General features: G+C 45.5%; 1 protein-coding gene across 1 annotated transcript in view; it reads left to right on the top strand.

The window, feature by feature from the left end:
- Positions 1 to 1,246: 1,246 nt before the first annotated feature.
- Positions 1,247 to 21,816, top strand: part of PTER (phosphotriesterase related) — an 80,013-nt gene continuing 59,443 nt past the window's right edge. Inside the window, exon 1 of the mRNA XM_081343350.1 lies at positions 1,247 to 1,475. The gene's annotated coding sequence lies outside the window, so the exon portion shown is untranslated. The remainder of the gene's footprint in view (positions 1,476 to 21,816) is intronic.

Below are 21,816 nucleotides of genomic sequence, written 5' to 3'. Positions count from 1 at the left end.
TGGATGTTGGGATGAAAGTGATATCATGAGAACATATCAGAAACAATAAGTTGTTGGGCTTTGTTTGTGCTATGGGGGAAAGCATCAAATTTATACAATGCACCACTCCCAAATAAAATAAATCACATTATGGCTTATAAAAATGAATGAATTACATCAGTGAGGATGCTTCCAGATTGCTTTTAATCCTACCAATCAAAAAAGATTGCCTCATTTTTTCTCTCTCTAGAAGATCACAGATGAAGAATGACAGTATTTGGTGACAGTTGTTTCTGTTGCAACCTGTTTATGTCTTTGGAAGTTGGAATAGTATATAACCAAAATCAGCATATAATACAAGGAACAATAAAAGCTTTTTCTGAAAGGATGTCAACTTTCCAGGTTGAGATGAAGTGATTGCACTTGAAATGCATCTATCTCCAAAATGGAACTTCAAAGTAATTTAGTTGAGTATATGCCTGTATCACTGACATGGCTGAAACTATATATTTGATCAGTGATCTTTTACATAGAAATAAATCTCAGGGAACTCAATTAGATTTATTGCAGAACTTTTGAGATTACAAGGGTCAAAGAACAGAGCGGTCTTGTGAGCTTCCTTTCTTCTCACTGTATCTGTATCAATGTCATGTTTTGAACATTTTTTTTCCTCCAGTGAAATTAGCAGTCAGTAACCAGGTGCATAAGGTAAAATGGAAAATATCTGAATAGTTGTCTTAATGTATTAATTTTAATCCCTTAAACAAAAGTGCACCTGATGATTTCAAACACTGAAGCATATTTTGGATGAAACCCTGCTCTCAACATGCTTGGCCAGTTGCTTCTCCTTCCCTCTTCTCTCTAAAGGATTTGGACATAGTATTGAAAATGCCGTTGGCAAAAATACAGTGCTGAAGATCCTAAGCATAACCCTAGGTACACTGTGCACACTAATTAACCATATTAAAATCAATCAACATTAAGTTCTGAGTAGTTCTGGGAATTGAAGTCCACGCATCTTAATGTTTCGGAGGCTGACAACATGGATTTAAACAAAAATGATGTTGACTCTGGAAAAAAATTGATAATAGTTTAAAGTGTTTTTCATTTATGGCACATACCCGAAGGGCAGTCGGACACACACCGGCCTTGCTTTCTGTCAGGCCGCTTATACTATATTCTTTAATCCAGCTAAATGCCAACCAAGGAAGCTCGACACCGCTCCACCTGGGCCAGGCCAAAACGGGAGGCGGAGTTGCATTGGCGCCCGGAGGCCCCTTCCGCAGTCGCGATACTAAAGCCGCAGTGGGAGGCGGAGGAGCTGCAATTCTCTGCTCTGACGCTCTTGGTAAGAACGAAACAAAGCGGACGGCAAACTAACGGGAGACGCGGCCTTCTCCCGAGCTAGCAGTGAGACCTCGGGAACGTTTCGAAAAAGAAGAGCCCACGATTTAGCCCGCCGAGCTGCCGACTCGCCCCTTCCTCTTCGCCATTTGGTAAGGCAATGATGACACCGCCCCAAAGCTCCGGAGCGAGGCCTTGTTCTATTCGCTGCATGAAATAGTTGGGTCAGGACGGGCGAGCGCTTTCAGTGCCGCAGAAGCAAGTTGTGTAATCGCTGGATTGTGCTTTCCTTTTCTGTGCCTTTCAACTAGAAAATGCTTATTCTGAACTAATGAAATTCCGGGATCCTAAATTTGTAAATCCTCACCATATATTAACTAAGTTATAATCAAAACGTCTTATGTGTATTTGAGGTATCTATCAAATATATCATTGGAATTCCTGCTATACCTCAAAAAGGGTGGATAATTAATATTAATATAACATGGCTGACAGATGGCTCACCAAAAAGGTAGAGGTGATCCAAAATAAAAGATTAATTTGGGCCAAAGTTGATAAGGCAATATCAGACTGCCTTAAAGCCGAGAATCCTACCAACTGGCCTAGAACAATGCAGTCATCTACCACTGACTGGCTGTCAGCCTTCAACACATTCTCTAATCTCTGTAATATCCTGAAGAAATACTTAACAACTAAACCTGCTACAAAAAGAGTGGGTAGACCCATTGGTTTGACCTTGAATGCCAGTGGCTGAAAAAGAAATTGAAGGCAGCTATGAGGCTCGCCCAGAGGAATCCTACTGTTCATATACAAGTTGAGATGTTGCACACAAAAGGAAATATAAAAAAGAATATAAAATTAAAGAAAAAAAGTTTTGCCATTTCAATCTGGTTAGAACTTGAGTTGGCTGCCAAAAGTCATAACTCATTAATATTTTGGCACTCTGTAGCAGGTGTCCTAAAGGAATGGAGATTCACATTTGATATACCAATCTCAGCTAAGGACTGGGAGAATTATTATCAGTGTTTGTTTGCTTCCATGGAACTTGCAGAGAAACTGGCTTTAAGCAGTGATTTAGTAAACTCTAGAACTCCTCCCACTTGACCACCAGTCTCGGAAAAGGTGATACAATCCATTATTAAAAGCTTAAAGAGCAATAAACCCCCAGGTGAGGATTTTTTACCAGCAGAATTATTTAAGAAATTTCCCAATTGGTGGAGACCAGTATTGGCAGGTCTTTTTACACATATAAATAACACCTGCCATATACCAGATGGGTGAAAGATGGCAATAGTTGTTCCCATATATAAAAAAGGAAATAAAAAGGACCCTAGTAATTGTAGGCCGATCAGTTTGATTGACATTGCAGCAAAAATATATGCTAGGTTCCTTTTAAATAGAATTGAAAGCTGGGTAGAGAAAAATCATATCCTTGCTGAACAACAAGCAGGTTTTAGACAAAGCCGATCCACTATTGATAACTGCTTTGTCTTGAACCATCAAATTGCCAAATATAGCTATAAGAGGAGATCCCTGTTTGCTGCTTTTATAGACCTCACAGCAGTATTTGATATGGTATACAGAGAAGTACTATGGAATAAACTGACAGCTCTTATAATAGAACCTAGACTGCTGGCTTTGATTAAAGCCCTCTACACAAGTACCTGTTTGAGGGTGCAATATGGGGTTAATTGGGCTTTGACTAACAGGATTCACACAAATAAAGGGGTAAGGCAAGGGTGTATCCTGACCCCATTATTATTTAGTTATATATCAATGATTTGCCAGGATTAATGAAGGATCCCATGGTACATATGCCGATGATCCTAAATACATACTGTAACAGCTTGCTGTATGCTGATGATATGATTTTATTATCGTATTCACAAGTAGGATTACGTAGAGGCTATTAAAAAGATACAGCTCTTATTGCCATGATAACTCCCTAACCATTAGTAAATCTAAATAAAAAATCATGGTGTTTGAAAAACATCAACAGAGTCATAGATGGCAATTAGACGATGAATCAATTGAACAGGTTAACACCTTTGTTTATTTAGGAGTAACTTTTTCCAAGACTGGATCTTGGGCCTGCTATCATCAACTGAATACTCTTAGAGCAAAAGCTCATTTGAATTTACTGCTTAAACTAAAAAATCATAGTTACCCAGGGTCCCTAGCCCCATTAATTAAAGTATGTAAAGCTAAGGTTACCCCTATGCTCTTGTATGGAGCAGAAGTTTGGGGTCTATACTCAATGTTGTGACTCAGGGCCAGCCGGTGGGTCCGACAGCCGGGTCCGATGTATCGGAGGACTCAGATGTGGGGGAGGAGGGAAACGAACCGGCTGATGATGATTTGGAGGCTTTGCAGAGTCCTCAGCCGGGGACCTCTTCTCAGCTGTGTGAGCCCGAGAGTGCGGAGGATGATGACCCACAGCTGGCCCTGTTCAAGGACGCCCGACGTAGGAGGCAGACGAGCAGGGACAAACAAAGAAAGACTATGGGACTCCTCGGGAGGAGGCACAGGGAGACCACGCCCTGAGCTCTCTATAAAAGAAGTGTTTGGGGAGGGGCTAGTTGCTGAAAGCAACTTTTTCGTTTGAGAAGACAAGCTCTTGTGTTTTGTTATCTGTGTAATTAAACCTTGGCAGAAGCCTTTTAGCCTTGGACGCTTTCCAGACTCGTCTCTTAATTAGGGGTTGGGAGAAGAGGGCTGGTTCAGAACAGTTTGCTTTCAGCCACCCACCCCTTAATACTACGATGGAGCAGCTTCTTGCCGAGAATGCCCAGCTCAACCAGCAACTCACCTTGCTGGCCACTCAGGTGGCACAACTGCAGGCTCAGGTACATGCTGCCCCCCCACCCAGGAGGAAATGTCAGTTAGCTATGCCGGATAAGTTTGCTGGTAAACCAGAACTGTTTCCTGCCTTCCTGGGACAATGCCAGCTTTATATCAGCGTGAGAGCAGCTGATTTCCCCACTGACCGTGATAAGGTGGGATTCGTGTTGAGCCTTCTGTCGGGAGATGCAGCTCGTTGGGGCACGCCTCTGTTGGCACAGCCTAGCCCTTTGTTGGATAACTTTGGGGGGTTTTGTGACCATATGCGCCTCATGTACGAGGACCCGATTAAGGCGCAGACCGCCACCCGACGTCTGAAAGCTTTGAGGCAGGGTCAGCGCCCCCTACAGGCCTATATCAGCGATTTCCGGCTGCTTAGCCAGGATTCCGCCTGGAATGAGGCTGCGCTCGTGGATGCCTTTCAGGATGGCTTGTCAGAGGAGATGTTGGATGAGCTGGCCCGCGTGGACATTCCCTCAGATCTGAATGGGCTGATCCATCTTTGTCTGCGGATCGATGCCCGGCTGCAGCAGCGTAAGAGTCGCCGTGCCACCCCACAGAACCCTGCCGCCCCTGTTGTGCGTGAGCCCCCAGTCCAGAGGGAGGAGCCAATGGAGCTGGGTGCCGCCAGGTCCCGTCTATCGGTGACGGAAATGGACAGACGACGATCGGAGGGGTTGTGTTTTTACTGTGGGGACCCTGGACATATGGCTGCTTCTTGCCCAAAGAAGCGTCAGCGGGCGTCAGTGACCAAGCCAGCTCCGAGAAAGTCCCCTGCTTTGCTATCGGGAAACGGTCCGAGCCCGATCTAGACGGTGTGAAAGATCGGGCGACCCACAACGATCACGCCGAGCGACGCCGTTCCGACGGTGCCTGTGAACCTCCACGGCATTTGATTTTGGAGGCACGACTGATCCTTCCTGGCAAGCCAGAGGGGATTCCGGTCCATGCCTTAATTGACTCTGGGGCTACCACTAACTTTATGGATTCGGCCTTTGTGGCCAAATGGGCTGTTCCCCAGTGTCCGGTGGATCCGCCCATGCTTGTGGAGACCATCGATGGTCGAGTGCTCCTGTCCGGGCCTATCACGGCCGCCACGCAACCCGTGTGTATGGCCATCAGTACCCATGTGGAGGCCATTCAGTTTTACGTCACTTCGGATCTGCACTTCCCCGTGGTCTTGGGACTGGCGTGGCTCCGGGCGCATGATCCACAGATCTATTGGTCTCAGAACTTGGTCACCTTCCCAAGTTTGCAGTGCGTGGACCACACCCGCCATATCTGTGCCGGCCAGGTGGAGGGTTCCTCAGGGGTTTCCTTGCCTCCCGTACTGTCCGACTTTGCTGACGTGTTCAGCGAGTCAGAGGCGGACCAATTACCCCCGCACAGGCCCTACGACTGCTCCATTGACCTAGTCCCTGATGCGCCTCTCCCAGTGGGGCATTTGTACTCCATGTCGGAGCCCGAGTTGGCCGCATTGCGGGACTTCCTGACAAAGAACTTGGCTCGTGGATTCATCCGGCCCTCGTCCTCGCCAGTGTCTGCGCCCGTGCTCTTCGTCAAAAAGAAGTCGGGCGAGTTACGGCTTTGCTGTGACTACCGGAAACTCAACGCTATCACGGTGCGTAACCGCTACCCGCTGCCCCTCATCCCCGAGCTCTTGGACCGACTCCGGGAGGCTAAGATCTTCACGAAACTGGACCTGCGTGGAGCTTACAACCTCGTCAGGGTTCGGCCGGGTGATGAGTGGAAGACAGCGTTTGGTACTCGCTATGGACATTTCGAGTACACGGTGATGCCGTTTGGCCTGACCAACGCCCCCGCTGTGTTTCAGCATTTTATGAACGACATCTTTCGGGATCTGTTGGACCAGTTTGTTGTGATTTACCTGGACGACATCCTGATTTACTCCCCGTCGCGTGAAGCGCATCATCAGCATCTCCGTCAGGTCCTGCAGCGCCTCCGGAAACATCGGCTGTTTGCCAAGTTGGAGAAGTGCCAGTTCTACCAGGTGACCATTGATTTCTTGGGCCACCGCATTTCTCCCGAGGGCATCGCCATGGATCCAAGTAAAGTTGAGTCGTTGCAGAGTTGGCAACCCCCGCGTCGCGTGAAGGATGTTCAGCGACTTCTTGGATTTGCCAACTACTATCGGACATTCATCCCTGGCTTTGCTGCCTTGACAGCCCCCCTCACCCGGCTCCTGCAGAAGAAGACTCGGTTCCAGTGGAACGCCCCCGAACAACAGGCGTTCCAAGCTTTGAAGGACGCCTTCATGAAGGAGCCCATCTTGAAGCATCCTGACCCGCAACGGCCGTTTGTCGTGGAGGCGGACGCCTCCGACATTGCCATTGGGGCCGTGTTACTCCAGGCAGCGACGCCCAACGGTACCCTTTTCCCTTGCGCGTATCACTCTCGGAAATTGAATCCCTCGGAGCGCAACTATACCATCTGGGAGAAGGAGCTGCTGGCCATCAAGGCGGCGTTCGAGGCCTGGAGGCATCATCTGGAGGGGGCGCGGCATCAAATCGAGGTCCGGACGGACCACAAGAATCTGGAAAGCCTGCAGACCGCTCGGAATTTGAACCAACGCCAGATCCGGTGGTCCCTCTTCTTTGCGAGGTTTGACTTCCGGGTGCGGTACATACCAAGCGGGCACAACCAGAGAGCGGATGCTCTGTCCAGGAAGCCCGAGTACACCCGAGTGGAAGACAAGCTTCCGCCCAGGACAGTGATCCCCGTCGAGTCTTTTGCTGCGGTACGGGAGCCGGTGGATATACGGGCTCGGATCCGGGAGGCGCAGCAGCAGGAGGCGTGGGTGGCTCAGCGGAAGGAAGAGGTGGGGCCAGATTCGCCTTGGTCGGTCACGGATGGACTCCTGTATTATCGTGACCGGCTCTATGTTCCAGGAGGGCCACTCAGGGGACTCGTCCTCAGCCAATGTCATGATAACCCGGCTGCGGGGCATTTTGGCCTGTTCAAGACTCTGAACCTGGTCTCCCGTACTTTCTGGTGGCCCCGAGTCCGACACGATGTCCAGTCTTATGTCACCTCCTGCGTCCCATGCAGGCAGGCCAAGTCAGCGACAGGGGCCCCGCCTGGTTTACTGCAGCCTTTGCCAACGCCCAAGAGACCCTGGGGGGCTGTGTCCATGGACTTTCTGACGGATCTACCCCCATCCTCCGGCTTCACGACAGTGTTTGTGGTGGTGGACATGTTGACCAAGATGGCGCACTTCATCCCCTGTCGCGGCTTACCGTCAGCTCGCGCCACTAGTCGCATGTTCATCCAACAGGTGTTCCGGCTGCACGGCCTTCCCGACAGGGTCGTCTCCGATAGGGGGGCCCAGTTTACAGCCCGCTTCTGGCAGGAGTTGATGCGGGCGTTGGACATTAAGGTTTGCCTCTCGTCCGCGCATCATCCTCAGACCGACGGGGGTACCGAGAAGGTCATCGGCATCTTAGAGCAGTATCTGCGCTGCTATGTTAACCTGCAGCAGGACAACTGGGTGGACTATTTGGCCATAGCCGAGTTTGCCTTTAATAACTCGCAACACACCTCCACGCAGATGACACCGTTCTTGGCCAACGTGGGTTATCACCCCAGGTTCTTCCCTCTTTCTCCCGTGGACTCACCGGAGCCGGCAGCGAACGAATTCATGGCGGAGTTACAGGCGATCCATCGGTTGGTGCGACGGCAGCTGGAGAAGGCCAAGGCCGACTACAAGAGGTTCGCCGATCGGTCGAGAAGGGATACGCCTCCACTATCGGTGGGGGATCGGGTCTGGCTGTCCACCAGGAACCTACCATCCACTCGGCCGGCGAGGAAGCTGGACCACCGTTACCTTGGACCGTTCCCAGTCGAGGCCGTCATCAACCCGGTCGCCTATCGTTTAACTCTGCCACGTTCCCTGCGCGTGCACCCCGTCTTCCATCGGTCCTTGTTGGTCCCCGAACAACCGGCCTGTCCACTTCGCCAAGCGGAACCTCCCCCATCAGGAACTCGTGATGGAGGCAGCACCCCCGAGTACGAGGTCGCCAGCATCAGGGATTCCCGCTGGCTGAAAGGTCGCTTCCAGTACCTGATCGAGTGGAAAGGGTACGGGCCGGAGGACTTCACATGGGAAGACGCGACCGCCGTTCATGCCCCTGCGTTGGTGACTGCTTTTCACGAACAGTTTCCATCCCGACCGCATCCGGATCGGCAGACCCGAGGGAAGGGCCCTGCGGTGCGGGATAGTGTTGTGACTCAGGGCCAGCCGGTGGGTCCGACAGCCGGGTCCGATGTATCGGAGGACTCAGATGTGGGGGAGGAGGGAAACGAACCGGCTGATGATGATTTGGAGGCTTTGCAGAGTCCTCAGCCGGGGACCTCTTCTCAGCTGTGTGAGCCCGAGAGTGCGGAGGATGATGACCCACAGCTGGCCCTGTTCAAGGACGCCCGACGTAGGAGGCAGACGAGCAGGGACAAACAAAGAAAGACTATGGGACTCCTCGGGAGGAGGCACAGGGAGACCACGCCCTGAGCTCTCTATAAAAGAAGTGTTTGGGGAGGGGCTAGTTGCTGAAAGCAACTTTTTCGTTTGAGAAGACAAGCTCTTGTGTTTTGTTATCTGTGTAATTAAACCTTGGCAGAAGCCTTTTAGCCTTGGACGCTTTCCAGACTCGTCTCTTAATTAGGGGTTGGGAGAAGAGGGCTGGTTCAGAACACTCAACCACAGTCCTAGAACAAACACAGTCCCAGCATTTGAGATGTATTTTGGGTGTAGATCTAAGAATGTCTGCTGCAGCAGTTAGAGCTGAATTGGGAATTCATATAATTCATGCATTATCCAAAATTAGAGCATATAACTACTGGCATAAAGTCAATGAAATGGAGACTGATAGACTCCCCAAGTTATGTCTACTAGAGCAAATAAAATTACAATCACAAATCTCCTGGATCACCAAACTGTAAGAAGCTGTAGCCTTCCTGACTCTTGTGTAACAGAACAAGCTTTAAAAAAGCTGCCCAAAGAATTAAGGATATAGAAACACAAAATGACATAGCTATCCTTAGTAAGGTGGGTAACCTGAAATGGCTGAGCAAATACAAACATACTTTTCAAATAGACAGCTTTTTGAAGTTACAACTGCCAAAACATCTAAGGCAGATTTTTACGTGAGTGAGATTCGAACAGCTCAACACAATGGTTAGATATGGGAGATTCCATTCCATACCCTACAGTGAACGTCTCTGCATTTGCAGAGCGCCAGAGATAGAAGATCTGGCTCACATCCTATTTGATTGTTGCCTATAAGAGGATGAGAGACAGGCACCTCAATCTATATACCAAAAGAATGTCCCACTGGGATCCCCATATCAAAACACCTTATGTCTGGCCAGAATGTGAAGATAACATTTAACACAGCACAGTACTTAAGCAAAATGGTTCAGTTGAGATCTGCATATGTGGGACTGATTGGGGTAGATTACAGGCTTGACACCAAAATATAATTTTATCTATATTTTAAATTATTGTATTCTATTCCAATTTCATTTTAGACTATATTTTATTCCAATTTCATTTTATTTTATTCCAATTTCATTTTAAATTGTATTTTTTCTAATTCCATTTTAAATTGCTTTTATCAAATTTTAGTAAAAATTTGTTTCTGGAACTTTGCACTTTAATATGGCCCAAGGGCTAATCAATGAAAACAAAAAACAAAACAAAACAAAATATTAATGACTTCGCTTACTGTTTTCCAAATGGATGAAGAACGTATGCTCATTAATAACTCACACTGAATACTTTTTTAATTTTTGTGCCTTCGAATCAGTTTTTACTCCTGGCAAATGCCTTGACTAAGTTCCTGCAATGTTCTTGGCAAGACTTTAGAAGTGACTTGTCATTGCCTACTGCCTTGGGCTAAGAGACAGTGACTGGCTCAAGGCCATCCTGGCTAAGGCTAGCACCCTGTAGTCTCCCGGTGCTAGCCTTAGCCACTACATCACTACATCAAACTAGATCTTTTGATTTACAAGATCAACTTTTGCAGAATGTTAATTTGAGGCAGACAAATGTGAGTTGCAAATATCCAGAAGACTAAGTTGCAGCAAAGAGATACAGGAAACTTCATAAATGTCTTGCAATCCTTGTGTATTATATTTAGAAAATGCAGAGAACAGCCAATTAAATATACATACCTCCCTACATGTTGATTTTAAGAGCATGGTAAGTCATATTTTTGGCTAACTAAGATAATAATTATAGGTGCCTTTGTGGGGTCCTTGATGTTCTCTGATATGTTTTCTTGCAGATGTGTCATTGCCCAAACTACCGTATATACTTGAGTATAAGCCGAATTTTTCAGCCCACTTTTTGGGCTGAAAAATTCCACTTCGGCTTATACTCCAGTCAACAAAAAAAACTTACCGAGGACTTGTGCGCGGCCGAGGCTTTGGTGCTTCCGGGATCGCCCGCACCTCTCCCAAGCCACCGCCGTCCGAGACCTGCCGAAGTTTGGGGAGGTTTGGGGAGGTGCGCGCGCACCTCCCCAAACTCCGCGCCTTGCCTGCCTGCTTCTTTCCGCAGCGGAAAGAAGCAGGCAGGCAGGGCGCGGAGGAACGGAGACTTGCCGACGTTTGGGGAGGTTTGGGCGCCTCCCCAAACCTCGGCAGGTCTCCGTTCCTCCGCGCAGACCTGCCGACGTTTGGGGAGGTTTGGGCGCCTCCCCAAACCTCCCCAAACGTCGGCAGGTCTCCGTTCCTCCTGCCGACCTTTGGGGAGGTTTGGGCGCCTCCCCAAACCTCGGCAGGTCTCCGTTCCTCCTGCCGACCTTTGGGGAGGTTTGGGCGCCTCCCCAAACCTCGGCAGGTCTCCGTTCCTCCTGCCGACCTTTGGGGAGGTTTGGGCGCCTCCCCAAACCTCCCCAGGTCTCCGTTCCTCCTGCCGACCTTTGGGGAGGTTTGGGCGCCTCCCCAAACCTCGGCAGGTCTCCGTTCCTCCTGCCGACCTTTGGGGAGGTTTGGGCGCCTCCCCAAACCTCGGCAGGTCTCCGTTCCTGTTTGGGGAGGTTTGGGCGCCTCCCCAAACCTCCCCAAACCTCGGCAGGTCTCCGTTCCTCCGCGCAGACCTGCCGACCTTTGGGGAGGTTTGGGCGCCTCCCCAAACGTCCCCAAACCTCGGCAGGTCTCCGTTCCTGTTTGGGGAGGTTTGGGCGCCTCCCCAAACCTCCCCAAACCTCGGCAGGTCTCCGTTCCTCCGCGCAGACCTGCCGACCTTTGGGGAGGTTTGGGCGCCTCCCCAAACCTCGGCAGGTCTCCGTTCCTGTTTGGGGAGGTTTGGGCGCCTCCCCAAACCTCGGCAGGTCTCCGTTCCTCCACGCAGACCTGCCGACCTTTGGGGAGGTTTGGGCGCCTCCCCAAACGTCCCCAAACCTCGGCAGGTCTCCGTTCCTGTTTGGGGAGGTTTGGGCGCCTCCCCAAACCTCCCCAAACCTCGGCAGGTCTCCGTTCCTCCGCGCAGACCTGCCGACCTTTGGGGAGGTTTGGGCGCCTCCCCAAACGTCCCCAAACCTCGGCAGGTCTCCGTTCCTGTTTGGGGAGGTTTGGGCGCCTCCCCAAACCTCCCCAAACCTCGGCAGGTCTCCGTTCCTCCGCGCAGACCTGCCGACCTTTGGGGAGGTTTGGGCGCCTCCCCAAACGTCCCCAAACCTCGGCAGGTCTCCGTTCCTGTTTGGGGAGGTTTGGGCGCCTCCCCAAACGTCCCCAAACCTCGGCAGGTCTCCGTTCCTCCGCGCAGACCTGCCGACCTTTGGGGAGGTTTGGGCGCCTCCCCAAACCTCCCCAAACCTCGGCAGGTCTCCGTTCCTGTTTGGGGAGGTTTGGGCGCCTCCCCAAACCTCCCCAAACCTCGGCAGGTCTCCGTTCCTCCGCGCAGACCTGCCGACCTTTGGGGAGGTTTGGGCGCCTCCCCAAACGTCCCCAAACCTCGGCAGGTCTCCGTTCCTGTTTGGGGAGGTTTGGGCGCCTCCCCAAACCTCCCCAAACCTCGGCAGGTCTCCGTTCCTCCGCGCAGACCTGCCGACCTTTGGGGAGGTTTGGGCGCCTCCCCAAACGTCCCCAAACCTCGGCAGGTCTCCGTTCCTGTTTGGGGAGGTTTGGGCGCCTCCCCAAACGTCCCCAAACCTCGGCAGGTCTCCGTTCCTCCGCGCAGACCTGCCGACCTTTGGGGAGGTTTGGGCGCCTCCCCAAACCTCCCCAAACCTCGGCAGGTCTCCGTTCTTCCTGCCGACCTTTGGGGAGGTTTGGGCGCCTCCCCAAACCTCCCCAAACGTCGGCAGGTCTGCGCGGAGGAACGGAGACCTGCCGAGGTTTGGGGAGGCGCCCAAACCTCCCCAAACAGGAACGGAGACCTGCCGAGGTTTGGGGAGGTTTGGGGAGGCGCCCAAACCTCCCCAAAGGTCGGCAGGTCTGCGCGGAGGAACGGAGACCTGCCGAGGTTTGGGGAGGTTTGGGGAGGCGCCCAAACCTCCCCAAACAGGAACGGAGACCTGCCGAGGTTTGGGGACGTTTGGGGAGGCGCCCAAACCTCCCCAAAGGTCGGCAGGTCTGCGCGGAGGAACGGAGACCTGCCGAGGTTTGGGGAGGTTTGGGGAGGCGCCCAAACCTCCCCAAAGGTCGGCAGGTCTGCGCGGAGGAACGGAGACCTGCCGAGGTTTGGGGAGGCGCCCAAACCTCCCCAAAGGTCGGCAGGAGGAACGGAGACTTGCCGAGGTTTGGGGAGGTTTGGGGAGGCGCCCAAACCTCCCCAAAGGTCGGCAGGAGGAACGGAGACCTGCCGAGGTTTGGGGAGGTTTGGGGAGGCGCCCAAACCTCCCCAAAGGTCGGCAGGAGGAACGGAGACCTGCCGACGTTTGGGGAGGTTTGGGGAGGCGCCCAAACCTCCCCAAAGGTCGGCAGGAGGAACGGAGACCTGCCGACGAGCCGCGGCCACACAGGGTATTCCTGTGTATTCAGGCTTGCAGAACGGCGGATCGGCTTATACTCGAGTCAATAACTTTTTCCAGTTTTGGGGGGTGAAATTGGGGGTCTCGGCTTATACTCGAGTCGGCTTATACTCAAGTATATACGGTAAGTAACATTCACTCACCAGTTCACTTTTGTGAATCTTATCTTCAACATTTTTAAAGCCCTTACTTAATTAAACATTATATTGAAAATTTTAATCCAAAACAATATTTTCTATTTGAATTAATCTGTATATTCTACACTTAACAATTCTTAATGTGAACTTCTGGTCATGCAGTGGTGTCTGCAGGGTTGGATAAAAAAAGGCGAGATGGCAGATGCAGTATATTTGTCTTGACTTTTTTATTCTCCTTTCATGTAAACACTGCTATGGACAAGAATATACTTAACAGTGGTTAAGTGGCTAGGGACAAATGGATCTCCAGTCTAACAAAACCCATTTTTAAATATTTATCCTTGTCTTTCCTATTTGAACTTTTAAAAAAAATTAATTCTGCAAGATCAGTTATTATATGTATTCACAATTGGTAACTACCCTAATGTCACTTTTCTGAATTAGTACTTGTGTTGGTATTTAGTTTATTATTTGAATGATTCAGTCATTGACCTGTTCTTGCAAGCCAGCTGTGTCTATCAGTTACTTCTTACAGCTTGGGAGATTTCTACTGAATAATATTTTTAAGAGTTTTAAGGTTAAAATAGCAAGATGGTATATACAGCATCTGTCATCTTGCCCTTTTTGACAGCTTCAGGGGAGGAAGCTAAGGCAGCAGATGGATTTTTATCACCTCACTGTTGGCCTGTGAGAATGAGATGGTAAATGGCTCCCTCACCTAATTGTTATTGTAGGGTGACACTAAGCAATATGAGACTGTAAGATGGGTCACCCTTTGAGAATAACTGCTCTAACCCTTTGCTGCCATCTAATGGTTGTCCAGATTTTGGCAACTCAGATGTAGTAGACTACTGGGTAAAATGACTGTTTAGTATATCGGTGAGAAATGAAGAATATGTTTTACAGAACTGATAAAAATCTAGAGGGGCAGTGAATGACTTCATCACTTTTTTCCTTTTTTTTGGTCATCAAGTTTTTGACACCTTGCTAGGCGACTGGTGGTACTCGGATGTTGCCATATCCTAAAAGTGGTACAATGGGTGAAAAGATTGAAAAGCCCTGCCTTAAGGTATACCCATCCAAGAGGTCATCCCTTTACAATTCTGCTCAGCTACTAAGATCTGCTGGAGAGCTATTTTGAAGGTTGCTACACTGTATGAGGTCCATCTTTCATGTAGCAGAGGTCCTATGTTGCTCTCAAATTATGGGTAGCACTTTCTCTCAGTCACCTGCTCTCTGCAAGTTCAGAAAATAAGGACATTTAAAGCTGTTTTGCCAAGCATTTAAATTATAAATGATTTTACTACCTTTCTTAATTTAATCTGATTTTTTTAAAAAAACATTTATATTCTATTTTTATTTTATAATTTTAAATTAATAATCTGACTAAATGTGCAACAGAAAAGGGAAGAGAGGAAAAAACAAGTAATTAATTATATAAGCTACCTGCATTTTAATGCAAATGTGTTTAAAAAGGAAAACAAAAACTTCTTTTATTAAACTCTAAATTTAAAGAAGGAGCTACTCTTTTGCTTCTATTATTCAGTAAAGCATGAAGGATTCTGTTTTGTTTTTCCAAATCTTGCATGTAAATTAAATCCTGTGTTATTTATGTCTAGGATTTCAAAATTTCCTATTCTCGCTTTTATCCAAACAATTCAGATTCTTCTATATTTCTAATACTGCTATACAAATCAATGCAAGGTGACAACTAGACACTTAATCTGATATATATATTCAATAGTAGCAGTGTAAAATCTTGATTCTTTTCAAGTATCATACTTCAATTACAAAATGCCAAAGCATCCAACATTTATTTATAAACAAATGTGGTTATCTCTAGTTTACCCCACCAACATTAGAAGCTCTGAAATTCCTGCTTTTATAAATAGCATGTTTTTTGTCTGCCCTTATGGAAAATATGAAATTAACATCATCATGGATTTCCGAATCTAAAACATCTTTTTCTGTATCTTGCCAAGGTAAGATATGGAGAATGAAGTTACATCAGTACAGTTCTTAATCTGTCATGTTATATTGATTTTAAATGTCTGGTTCTCTATACACATTTAAATTAGAATGGTATATATCTAGTCTAGTCATGACACTTTATTTTCCAATGTTATCTACAAGGACAGTGTTCAATCAAGAAGTCAGGGCTGTTAACTTTTCAATTTATCTGCATTACCAACTCTCACGGTGCCTGAAACTGAATGTTGGCTAAAATGGAAGCACTGGTCTCAAAACATAACCTGTTTTTGACATATGGCTATATGCATACCAAATCATTAATAATGGTAAACAACTTTATTCATCATGATACCATTCATCTTTTGGTGACTCAGAATTTGTTCATAATTCACCAACTAGACTTACATTCTACAACAAAGCTGTCAAATCCCAAACATCACTTTTTCTAGGACAGAGGGATAGTCATCTATTTTAAATCAATTAAGATGCTATGGCTGGCAGCTGAGCACCTTTTTTTAAGCCAGTCCCTTCTATTTTGTTAAGCTGTAAGATCTAAACCCAGACGAAGTACAACCAATATACTGTTCCCCAAAAATGTATACTACTGGCAACATCTTAATGGCTGTCCACGACTGACAATCACATGTTCTACTCTCTAGGGTTCTTCCTTTTTAAAAAAACTTTTAAAAGAAAGTTTTAAAAGAAACTTTTAAAAGAAAAAAGAGCAATATATCATTGTGATATTTAATCAATCCATCTCAAATTATTGTTTAAATCTACATCTGGAATTTCAGAGTTTAAAGTCCAATTTTCCTGCACAATTCTAAATGAAGCATCTCCAACAGATGGTGATCTAGTCTCTGCTTGAATATATCCTCTGAAGGGGAGAATATAGCCTCACTGGGAAATCAGTTCCACTGTCAAATTGCTGTTAGTGTTAGCAAAAAATGTTCTTTCATTTAATAAGAATCTGCCTTCCTATAACTTAAATTCACTATTCCATGTCTTGCCTGCTTCAACAAAACAGCTTTATGACATCCTTTCAAGAGTGGTATCATTCTCACTTAGCATTTGAATAAGTAGCGGATTTATATGATGTATAACTAGTTAGTAGTTATTTTACTAAGAGTTAAAGTGCGATAGAATTTAATATTTTATTGTTGTTTGCATATTTTAGATTATGCTTATTTGTATTTTTATACCCTGTATTCAGCTCTGGGAAGTCGGGAAGGTGGGAGGGGAGGGAGGAGAGGGGTGGGGGAGGGGGTGGGGGAGGAGGGGGGTTGTTTGTATTTAAAAATTTATTGTAAAACTTTTCAATAAAAAAAGAGTGGTATCATTCTTAAGTGAAGAACACTAGATCTGTCTATTGTATTTCAATATGTTATTTTCTAACCTTATATCTTTTTGAATTGTATTTTTTTTTGTGATAGTAGTTATCCTATCCAATTTTGGGTCATTTCTACCACATTAAGTGTTCTTAGATTCCTTCCATCTCTCCATCTATGTCAGACATGTCAAACTCGCGAAGTCATGTGACATTGCGCAACGTATCGGAACTTTTTCCCATTGCCGGCAATGGGATGGGCGCGGTTTCTCCATGACGCTCCGGCCTGTGGGCCGGCAGTTTGACACCCCTGATATGTCATTAATAAAAATTACTGAACTGCACAGACTTGGGAATTGAATTTTGTGGCACTCAGTGAATGTTCACTTTAGTCTGATGAGTAATTTACTTAATTTAAGTCAGCACTGATTCCTTGTGACTGCTTCAATAAGTCCCTCTAGTTTTCTTGGTAAGATTTCCTTTCTAGGGCTGAGAATGAGTATTTGGTCCATGGTTGATTTTTGTCCCCAAGACAGGACTAGAACTCACAGTCTCCTGGTTTCTAGCCTTAATCACTACACCAAATAAGATTCTTAATCATTGGTGATTACTGTATTATTTTTAAAATCCATTTAATACAAAGTTTCTAATAAGGATGTTCCTGATTATGAAAATGAGACAAGATTAGTCTAGTATTCTTGACAAATCCATATTGTCCTTTGGTAGTTGCCATACTGATTGATAAGCACATTGAAACAATTTCTTTGTGATTCACTGTAGAATCCTGCCAAGTAGATCTGCAGGTGCCTGGATTCTGCTTTTCCTCTTTTAAAAGATAGGGATCTTTGTGCTCCATCAGTCATCTGCTACTCATAGTAATCCAAGATTTCTTAATACATAACTGTTCAGCCGTCAGCTAGTTTCTTGAGTACCAGTTTATCTGACCTAGAGACTTAATTTCGTTTAAAATAAACATTTCTTGATAATCTTTCAAGCTTCAGTACTGCCACTTTGTATTGCTTAGAAATACCCATTGGAACAGCTTTTTTTTAAGACAAGTTGAACAAAAATGCATGTAGCCCTGTCCCAATTCATTGATTGTATAATGCCTTCTTAAGCAATTCCAGGCATATTAGAATATGCACATATTAAAAACATTAAAATCACACTAAACTTAAAACTTTTGTTACCTTCACCTAAATGCCTGTATTATGAGGTATCCACAGCATTTTCCCCCAGTCATATTGTTTAGGGGAGTAGGAAGATTCTACCTGGAGAGGACAACTCCCAAAGTAGAAAAGATCCACTTGAAATTGGCCCAGTGTTAGTCTAGTAAATCAGCTAGAGTTGGTCAGCGTGCAAGCAGCTGCATTTTGGACCAGCTACAGTTTCTAGGTTATTATAAAGAGCAGCCCCATACTAAGTGAATTGTAATAGTTAACTTAAACTGACATACAAGTTTCAGCAATTTCTATTTCAGGAATGGACTTTACTGATGAAAATGGGCAAAGGTTCTTCTGGATAAAACAGCTTTCACTTGTCCCAGCAAGAAGTCAAAGTCCAGGAGAACAACTAAACTGCGCACAAGTTTTTTTTAGAGGCAATGCAGCCTTGCCCAGAGCAATAGCTGAATTATTCAAGAGTTTCTCTACCAACAGTAGCTCCAACTTGAGGAATCTAGACTGAATCTGTTTCATTCTATCAGTCTCACATTGTACTTCCTAAGGATTCAACCTCTCTTTCCTCAAAACCAATTAAAACTGAAGCCTTTCAGGAAATAGTGTAGTGTTTCTCAATCTCAACAACATTAAGATGTGTGGACTTCAGCTCCCAGAATCCTCAACCCAGGATGAATGAAGAATTTTAGGTGTTGAAGTCCATACATCTTAAAGTTGCTGAGATTGAAAAACATGGAATTATTAGTGAACTGTACAGTATAAAGCAGTGTTTCCTTTGCAATCTGTTCATATTTTGCAATCCTCACTAAGCAGGCACTTGTTTCTCTTATTTTAAACATAACTAAAGGAAATTTATTGTTACTGTTAACCATTCTGAGATTTATCTTGCCAATATTATTTCTACAAATCCAGACTATCTATGTATACTCCTTCTGGGTGGTTTGGTATCATTTCCTAGCTATATCCTTCACAAAGCTCAGTAGCTTTTCATGCTGCTATATTTTTTTCTTTTTTCATGAAACCTGTTTGCAATGGTGAACTCCTATCCATCTGAAGGTCCTTTCCCCATTACAATAGGATTGTTTATGAAATGAAATATGTATTTTTATGTGTAACATGCTATCTTCCAAACATTCTGCCAGAAGCATGTAAGATTAGAAGAGAAATAAAACTTTAAACATTTTGATTGCATGGATTTTTATTAAAATAAAATAGAAAGCCTCAAATGAATGATTTTATACAGCAAGTTAGACAAGGTGGAAAGACCATGTACCATATCTTCTTCTGCCAGCTGCCAAATGCACAGATACCAGCCCGTTTAAGCACCTTCCTTCCCTCCCTTGCTTTCCTTCCAGCAGCCACCACTACTATTATAAGCTATTTATAAAAATATTTTTTAAAAAAATATCATAAGTAGCTCAGCACGGAAGTAGTTGCTCTTTTGCCATCTTGGCTGCACCCCCACTGCCAATATACCTATCTAAACATTTCCTATTAATGAATATCAAGTTCTCTCTCTCTCTCATCTTATATCCATATGTATTATCCTAGTGAATTATGTGTAAATTGAGGTCGTCCTCGACTTACAACAGTTCACTTAGTGACTATTCAAAGTTACAATGGCATTGAAAAAGTGCCCCCCAAGCCATAGCCGAGCAAGACACCTGCCTGTCTGCCCGGTGGCGCTCTTCCTCCTGTCCGAGGTTTTCATTGTTCTGAGGATTTCTGTTGAGGATTGACAGCAGGCGTGGGGTGGGGGGGTGTTTGGTTTTTATCCCCCCCCCCATGTGCTGGGTGGTTGTAGCAGGTTTTGGTCACTTCACATGACCCTGGGAAACTGACCGTCATAAATATGAATAAGTTGCCAAGCATCTGAATGCAAATCACAAGACCCTGGAGATGCTGCAACATTCCAGCTGATCGGCACTTCTTTTGGGCTCAGCAGAAGCACCAGGATCAGTGCTGCTTTCTAGCTCATTGGTGCTTCTTCAGGGCTCAGCAGAAGCACCAGGATCAGTGCCAAGCTCCAGCTGGAGCCTGATCCTGGCGCTTCCACTCAGCCCTGACGGCCCCGAAGAAGAGCCGATCAGCTGGAAAGTGGCACTGATCTTGGCACTTCTGCTGAGTCCTGACAGCCCTGCAGCTCCAGCCATCTCTCACTCAGGCTTGTGTGGTTCTGCCACCAGTTCAGCTCATTCCCCTCCCCCACTACCACTTTTCTAGGATGGTCGCGTACCACCTGCCAGGTGCCAATGTACCACAGGTGGTACCAGTACCACTGGTTGAAAAGCCCTGCCTTAAGGCATCTAGGAACTGATGCTAATGCTATTACCTTACATTGTGTCCTAACTAGTAAAAATTGTTCAGTATAAACATTACAATTCTTGTGGCTTGAACTAATTAGCAACCTGTCACATTTTGCACTCATTACAACTTCTGGACCACTTTAGAAGAGAGGTCTCACATAAAATGCATTGCAGTGGTCAGGATGGGATGTAACTGAGGAATGGATAATTGCCCAATCTGACCAGCTTCAGAAGAATTGCAGCTGAAGCTGTAGATGAAATTACAAAGGTGATCCTGATCATAGTTTCCATCTATGAATGCAGATAACTGTGATTTCAACAGATAGGAATGTGTCCTTTCAAAAAGAGTACTGCTTTATCAAAGGCAGATTGACCTCATTTCCTCAGTTTAATTTTATGTTTATCAGCACTATGCTTCTTTAGTCATATTTAACTTGTTCAGTTTTATTCTGCCCATTAACAAAATGAGACAATTTTCAAAGGTACTGATTGCTTTCTTGGAGCTGATGATTATATTGTAATTATACTGTTAAGTAGCATTGTCCATCAACAAATCACTTTTGGCTAAATGGTAAAATGTTCTCCAATTGTAGATTATGGATGGCTTACTGTATTTTTGTAAAGGAATCTATGATAGACTTAACTAAAATTTTGCAGTGGAGTTTGATTTGATTTTTTGGAAAGATGCTCTCTCCCCTCTTTTTGAAATAAATTTTATGAAAATAAAAATAAACTTTATTAAAGAATGAAAATTATGACTGAACTTAATTTGTCATTAAATAACTGCTTTATGGATGGGTATCTAATTTTTTTATTATGGCTCTTTGGAAACTAAATTGCTAACCTAAACAGCTAGCAATTAGAATCATCAATCAAAAGATTATATATGTGGGTCATGCTTAACTGTAAAAGAACTGTGGTAAATGTGTTGTATTAACACTGTGTTCAGCTATGATTATCTGTCTGATTTTTGCCATGGCTAAATATATTGCTTGGAGTGGAGAATTTACATGATTTTGGGCTGCCACAGATGAAGTATCATTATGGTTTTTGGTAGGTTAATTTAGAATAAACCATAGCAACCTATTGGAACTAATGCCACACTCCTTCCACTTTTAACTTTTGCTAAAGTTTGATTTCACTACTGTTATGGTTACTCATAAGAGTACTATATGCACAAAGCCAAATACCAAATGCACAAAGCAGGAGAACTATTTGGCTTGAAAATAAATCTGAACAACAGCCAGATTATGTTTAATAAATTCAGTGAAAATAGTAGACCACTACATATACCTTGGCCAATGGATCTAAGTGGAAGGTGGTACAATAAAACAAATTGAACAGAGTGTTAAATGTGGTTGGCAGGCATTCAGCAAGCTTAGCATAATTTTCAAGAACAACCTCCCCCTATGCCTGAAGAATAAAATTTTCAATCAGTGTGTGCTACTTGCTCTAACATATGCTGGTGAAACATGGACACTAACCTCACAATTGATACAAAAGCTATGAGTGGCGCAAAGAGCCATGGGAAGATACATGATTGGTATTACAAGATAAGATAGAAAGACCTGCACATGGATTAGACAACAAATGAAAGTATATGATATCATCAAGAGAGTAAAATAAATGAAATGAAATAGGCTGGTCACACAGCAGGAAGAACTGATGGCAGGTGGACCAAGGCAGTGATAGAATGGATCCCACTGATAAAAAGCGTCCATGAAAGAGACCTAAAACAAG

Source organism: Vipera berus (genome assembly GCF_964194415.1).
Source record: "Vipera berus genome assembly, chromosome: Z".
Taxonomy (NCBI): domain Eukaryota; kingdom Metazoa; phylum Chordata; class Lepidosauria; order Squamata; family Viperidae; genus Vipera; species Vipera berus.
The sequence above is the reverse complement of the archived record's forward strand: the minus strand, read 5'-3'. Positions and strand labels throughout refer to the sequence as shown.